Below are 6,087 nucleotides of genomic sequence, written 5' to 3'. Positions count from 1 at the left end.
TAACAATACCTGAGATTTCACATCAGCTTTCAGCACCTAAATCCTGGTTTATACTTATTATGGTTTACTAAAAGACCAATTTTCTTGTGCATATGGTGTTTTCCCAGTAAAATGATCAACTGTACTATATATTATACTTGTATAGTTTGTTGTTTATATAATACATTATTAATTATTTTAGCATATATAGTATCTTTATTTTAATAATTGTTTTGTCTTTAACATAAAAAAATACATAAAAAAAAGAAAAGTTGCCAAGGCTTTAGACTGGATCTGTTAATCATGAAGTTTCTGTAGATCCTGAACTGAGAGACTGAAGAGTGTCATTGTTCTCTACAGGTTGAGGGATTGTGGAGTCACAGATGAAGGTTGTGCTGCTCTGGCTTCAGCTCTGAGATCAAACCCCTCACACCTGAGAGATCTGAGTCTGACATTTAATAAACTAGGAGCGTCAGGAGTGAAGCGGCTCTCTGATGGACTGAAGGATCCTCGCTGTAAACTGGAGAAACTCTGGTAAGATGATATAAATCTGTCAGCATCCTCCTACATTTTGCTCCTTTGTTGATTATGAAGAAAATGAAAACCAAAACTGTCATGAAGAAAGTGTCCTGTCAGTTAATTGGAAAGGATGCTGTTTTAATCTTCATTACATTCTTTCCAAAGTTTTTGACACAATTTTAAAATAGTTTACAAAAGAATGAAACAGTTCTGATATTTTCTATGATATTGAAACTAAGTCAAGTCACCTTTATTTATATAGCACTTTTAACAATACAGATTGTGTCAAAGCAACTGAACAGCATTAATTAGGAAAATAGTGTGTCAATAATGCAAAATGACAATAGTTAAACACATTTTCAGTTAAAGACAGTTCATCATTGAATTCAGTGATGTCATCATCCAGCTCAGTTCAGTTTAAATAGTATCTTTGCAATCAAGTCAACGATATCACTGGAAATGAAGTGTCCCCAACTAAGCAAGCTAGAGGCGACAGCGGCAAGCAACCAAAACTCCATCGGTGACAGAATGGAGAAAAAACCTTGGGAGAAACCAGGCTCAGTCGGGGGGCCAGTTCTCCTCTGACCAGACAAAACCAGCAGTTCAATTCCAGGCTGCAGCAAAGTCACATTGTGCAGAGGACTCATCTGGTTCCTGTGGCCTTGGTGATAAATTGACTCTTGTCATAGTGTTACATTTTCAGAGTTAAATTAACTCTATTTTGAGTAAAAAAATTAACACTGCTCAACACTGAATAGTGTTACCAGAGTTTAACACTAGGGGATTGACCTAATTAATGCAGCCTAAAAATCCTTTAACGGATTTGAATATTAGAAGCGTATTAGTGTGTTATGTGTAAGCCAGGTTAAAGAGATGGGTCTTTAATCTAGATTTAAACTGCAAGAGTGTGTCTGCCTCCCGAACAATGTTAGGTAGGTTATTCCATATAAACTAACCCCCTCAAAACACATGTAGAAGCAGGTCTGAACTGAGAGATGTTGCTGTGTTCGGCTGAGCACTCATTGAGTACCTCGCCAGTGTGTTAAATTTCTCCATTACATAAAATAAATACGTTTGACCAAAGTTTTGTTGGCAAACAAATTTATTGGTTTATTTAACAGGGTTTCTGCAGGATTTTTAAGCTCAAATTTAAGACTTTTTAAGACCTGCACAAATAAAATTAATACCATATGAGCGGGGTTGGGCAATGTCTATAGTACCATATTAAACTGTAAAATTACTATAAAAGCATAATTTATGGTTTAGATACAAGTTTTCACAAAAACTAAACATTTTATAAAATGATAAACTTTACATTTCAGCCTTTAAACCACTTTTAAGAAAATAGATGAGTCAAAAGTATTAATTATTATATAAATTTAAACAATTATTATCAATAAATTATTATTAAATAACATAAATTAAGGGTGTGCGATATTAACAAAAAATTATATCTCAATCATTTTCTGGGATTTTATCGATAGCGATAATTAGACAATATTTTGATGAGTGTGTTATTGTGCTGACTTCTTAGGGACTGCCGTGGACAGCTTACTCCTGAAATTTTTTATATTCTTCATATTCTGTGTGGTCAGATCACAGCAGTGATATAAATTTATCATTTCCAAACAGTTTTATGGGCATTGTTACATTTAAGCCATTTTTTCTAAAAGTATGTTCCATATTTTGAGTCAAATTCTCGCATTTGGGCTGTTACCAAGCAAATGAAATCAGTATCAACAAAATGTATCTTAAATCTTTAGCTGCATTAGACGTGGCATTTAGATGCATTTACACACTGTTTAATGCAGCTCTGAGGGACATGGATACTTTAATCTGCAGTTACAAATGCATAAATAATGTTTATTAAACATAAAACACTTCATTTAAAAATGAAAAGGTACCATAAATGTGAAATTAAAACTGCCAGCAGGTGGCAGCAAGTCACTGTTAAGGGAGTCATTATGATTGAACCGAATCATTTAAACGGTTGATTCATTCAGGAACGAAACACTAGGGATGGGCGATACCTCTCATTTTATTTTCGATCCGATAGCGATATTTTCAAGCCCAGTATCGTCAATATCAATACCAATACAGATACCTCTAAACTAAACTAAACTATACTGATCTTTTAAATTATTAAAAGATTATAATCAGTAATTATACTCACTTAATATTAGATTTTAAAGCCATGTTCTTTTAACATTTCATAGGCCTTTTTTGTTTACACTGTCAGAAATAAAATATACTATAATTGTATTTTAGCCCTTTACTGGGGCAGTAACCTCAAAGGTGCAACTGTACCCCTAAAAGGGAGCATATTAGTACCATACAAGTATGCATGCTTTAAGGGTAGATAAGTTACAAAGGTGCACCTTTGAGGGTACCTCATGAAAAATAAACATGGTGTTACATAAGTACTAAATGTATTATTATTATTATTATTATTACCATTGTAAATTTGTGGTTACTGCAGTTTTAGTGCAAATACTGTGGTAAACTGTGGTTACTGTAATAAAACCATGGTTATTTTTTGTAAAAGGCTGCCAGGCTGTTGTACCCCTAAAGGTGAAACTTTAGCATATTTTTTTCTGACAGATTTATTAACAGCAATTACAGAATATGTCACAATCCAACCAGTTTAAATACATTTACTTGCACAAACTAGTCAATTTAAAATAAATATTACATGTACACAAAAGTTTGGTGTTAGTAAGATTTTGTAATATTTTTTTTTAAGTCTCATGCTCACCAAGGCTGCACTTATTTGAACGAAAAAAACCCCCCCGTAAAAGCAGCAATATTGTGAAATATAACAATTAAAAATAACTGTTGTCTATTTTATTATATTTTAAAATTTAATTTATTTCTGTGATGCGCAGCTGTATTTTCAGCATCATTACTCCAGTCTTCAGTGTCACATGATCTTCAGAAATCAGTATAATATGCTGCTTTGCTGCTCAAGAAACATTTCTGATTATTATCAATATTGAAAACAGTTGTGCTGTGCTGGAAACTGTGATGCATTTTATTTTTCAGGATTCTTTCATGAATAGAGAGTTCAAAAGAACAGCATATATTTGAAACAGAAATCTTTTGCAACATTATAAATATCTTTATTGTCACTCGAGATCAATTTAATGCATCCTTTCTAAATAAAATTATTTCTTCTAATACAATTTTTACTGTAGATTACTTAATGCATTAAACTTTTTCTGTCTGCTTGATTGCAAAGACTTTTAATGACATGCTGCTTCCTCTGAACGGTTGCTCTAAATAATAAAAGCAGTTCCCACCTTCCCCTTCTTCATGGCATTGTAGATGTCTTTGTACTGCTGGAATTTCTCCAGTTCGGCTTCGACCAGAACCTGCCGAATGTGCATCACTTCCTCCACTGTCAGAGCCAGACACTCCACCGGGAAACAAAACTCCTCCTGTCCAAACATCGACCAGACGTCAGCAGACACAAAACTACAGCAGCGATAGCATACTAACATACTACGACAGAAAACAGCCATAGTGACAGAGGATGAAGTTTGTACATTTACATTTACATTTAGTCATTTAGCAGACACTTTTATCCAAAGCGACTTAGAAATTAGGACAATAGAAGCAATCAAAACTAACAAAAGAGCAATGCGCTATAACAAGTCTCAGTTAGCTTAACGCAGTACATGTAGCAAGTTTTAAAAAATATATATATAATATATAAAAAGAAAACAGATAGAATAGAAAAAGAATAGAGCAAGCTAGTGTTAGAGGTCTTTTTGCTTTTGTTAATTGTATAATAAAATGAAAAGAAAACAGAATACAAAAAGATTAGAAAGCAAGTGTTAGTTTTTTTTGTTTGTTTTTCAGTGTCACATAATCTTCAGAAATCATTCTAATATGCTGATTTTTGTTGCTCAAGAAGCATTTATTAGGCTATAATTGCTGCTTTATATTTGTGTGGAAACCGTGATGCATTTTTTCATAATTAATTTTATATATAGTAACAATGTTATGTAATGTAATAATGTGGCAATGGTTTCTTAAGATGCTTTTGGGAAACGCAGCCCTATTTGAACAAGCACTGCGTCAGCATCGAACGCTGTCTGTGATTGATTGTTTCTGTCTTTCAGCATTTGCGTGTGTTCCGATGAGCAGGAGAAATGGTTCTATCCAACACAATTATTCGCTAATATAGTCTATTTTTCCACTTAGAAGCTTATTTTATGCACCGAATTTCTTGATAAATAAATAAAATAAATGGTTTAAAAAATGCACTTTAGAATGTATATTTTTATGTGAGGATCGATCCTTTCGATACAACGTTAGTATCGATACTTGAGAATCGATCCGCCCATCCCTACGAAACACCGTCCTGTTACTCAGAGACGCAAAACAGCGCTGTGGCTGTGTTTGGAATGATTTTTGTTGGAAAAATAGAGCAAAAACAGAAAATATGGTGTCTAAAACGTAAGTCTCTTAATATTAGCTTTTTTTTATTGAACTGTTGTATAAAATCAATATCACATTTGCAATCATGCTGACTTTTGGAGAGAAAAAACGTCACTCTTCGTATGATATTAACTATATAAAATTATATAAATATATACATTTTCTGCCCCATATCTTGAATTATGTGATCATTTTAAATGCATTTTAATAGACTGATTCATGCAGTGAAAGAACGCACTCTAAATGCGAGCACTAGTCTAACCTACTAGACTTCATCACATAATGTATGCGTGCACTCGATATACTCGATAATATCATATCAAACCATACATATGGCACACCCCTATACTGTTTAGATTTTTAAAATGCATTGTCTTTGTAACAGGGCTGACAAGACGTGAGACGTGCGGATCCATAAGCAAGCTTTATTTAAAGCAGAGGAGGTCAGAAACACAGGCAGGGTCGAAACAGTGGCAAACAGGTATATGGCGGGCAAGACACAAGAATAATCCTGGGGCTAGCTAAGGTCCAAGAACGGGTAACAGAAGCAAAGGGGCAAGACTAAAGGGAGAAATCCAGGAAAACAGGCGAAGATCAAAAACTGAGAAAACAGACAAGGCAAGGCAAAACTAGGCTAGGAGGCTAACGGGGCTCTGTAGTGTAGCTATCCAACAATAAGTGCTAAACAGTACTCGGCAGAGGGAAGGGATCAGAGTGAGTGTTAAATAGTGAGGGAGTGATATGAACCAGCTGTGTGCAATCAGTACTGTGAATGATGGGATATGTAGTCCGGGATGATATGCAACAGTGTGAGTGCGAGAGTCAATGAAAATGGGAAGGGTGACCTCTGATGGTTAGCCGATGGAAGTTCATGGACCGGATTCGTGACAGAGCCCCCCCCCCCAAGGAGCGGCTTCCAGACGCTCAAAACCCTTTATGATTCCGGAGGGCGGTGGAGTGGAGGCGGAACCAGGGGAGGGATGGAGGACCACCTGGAAGTGGAGAGACCGAGCACTGAGGCAGGACCGGCGGAGCAGAGAGCCAGGGCGGAGCCGGCAGCACAGGTGGAGCTGAAGACCACCACAGCAGAACAGACGGGACCGAAGATCCCCCTGGGGGAGCAGAAACACATCAGAGCCAAGCAGC

General features: G+C 35.7%; 1 long non-coding RNA gene across 1 annotated transcript in view; it reads left to right on the top strand.

The window, feature by feature from the left end:
* Positions 1 to 299: 299 nt before the first annotated feature.
* Positions 300 to 6,087, top strand: part of LOC107571584 (uncharacterized) — a 16,165-nt gene continuing 10,377 nt past the window's right edge. The window contains exon 1 of the long non-coding RNA XR_001607203.1: positions 300 to 339. This is a non-coding gene — a long non-coding RNA (uncharacterized lncRNA). The remainder of the gene's footprint in view (positions 340 to 6,087) is intronic.

Source organism: Sinocyclocheilus grahami, unplaced genomic scaffold, assembly GCF_001515645.1.
Source record: "Sinocyclocheilus grahami isolate Dianchi unplaced genomic scaffold, SAMN03320097.WGS_v1.1 scaffold1615.1, whole genome shotgun sequence".
NCBI lineage: Eukaryota > Metazoa > Chordata > Actinopteri > Cypriniformes > Cyprinidae > Sinocyclocheilus > Sinocyclocheilus grahami.
Note: the sequence above shows the minus strand (reverse complement) of the source record. Positions and strands in the feature narration are given on the sequence as shown.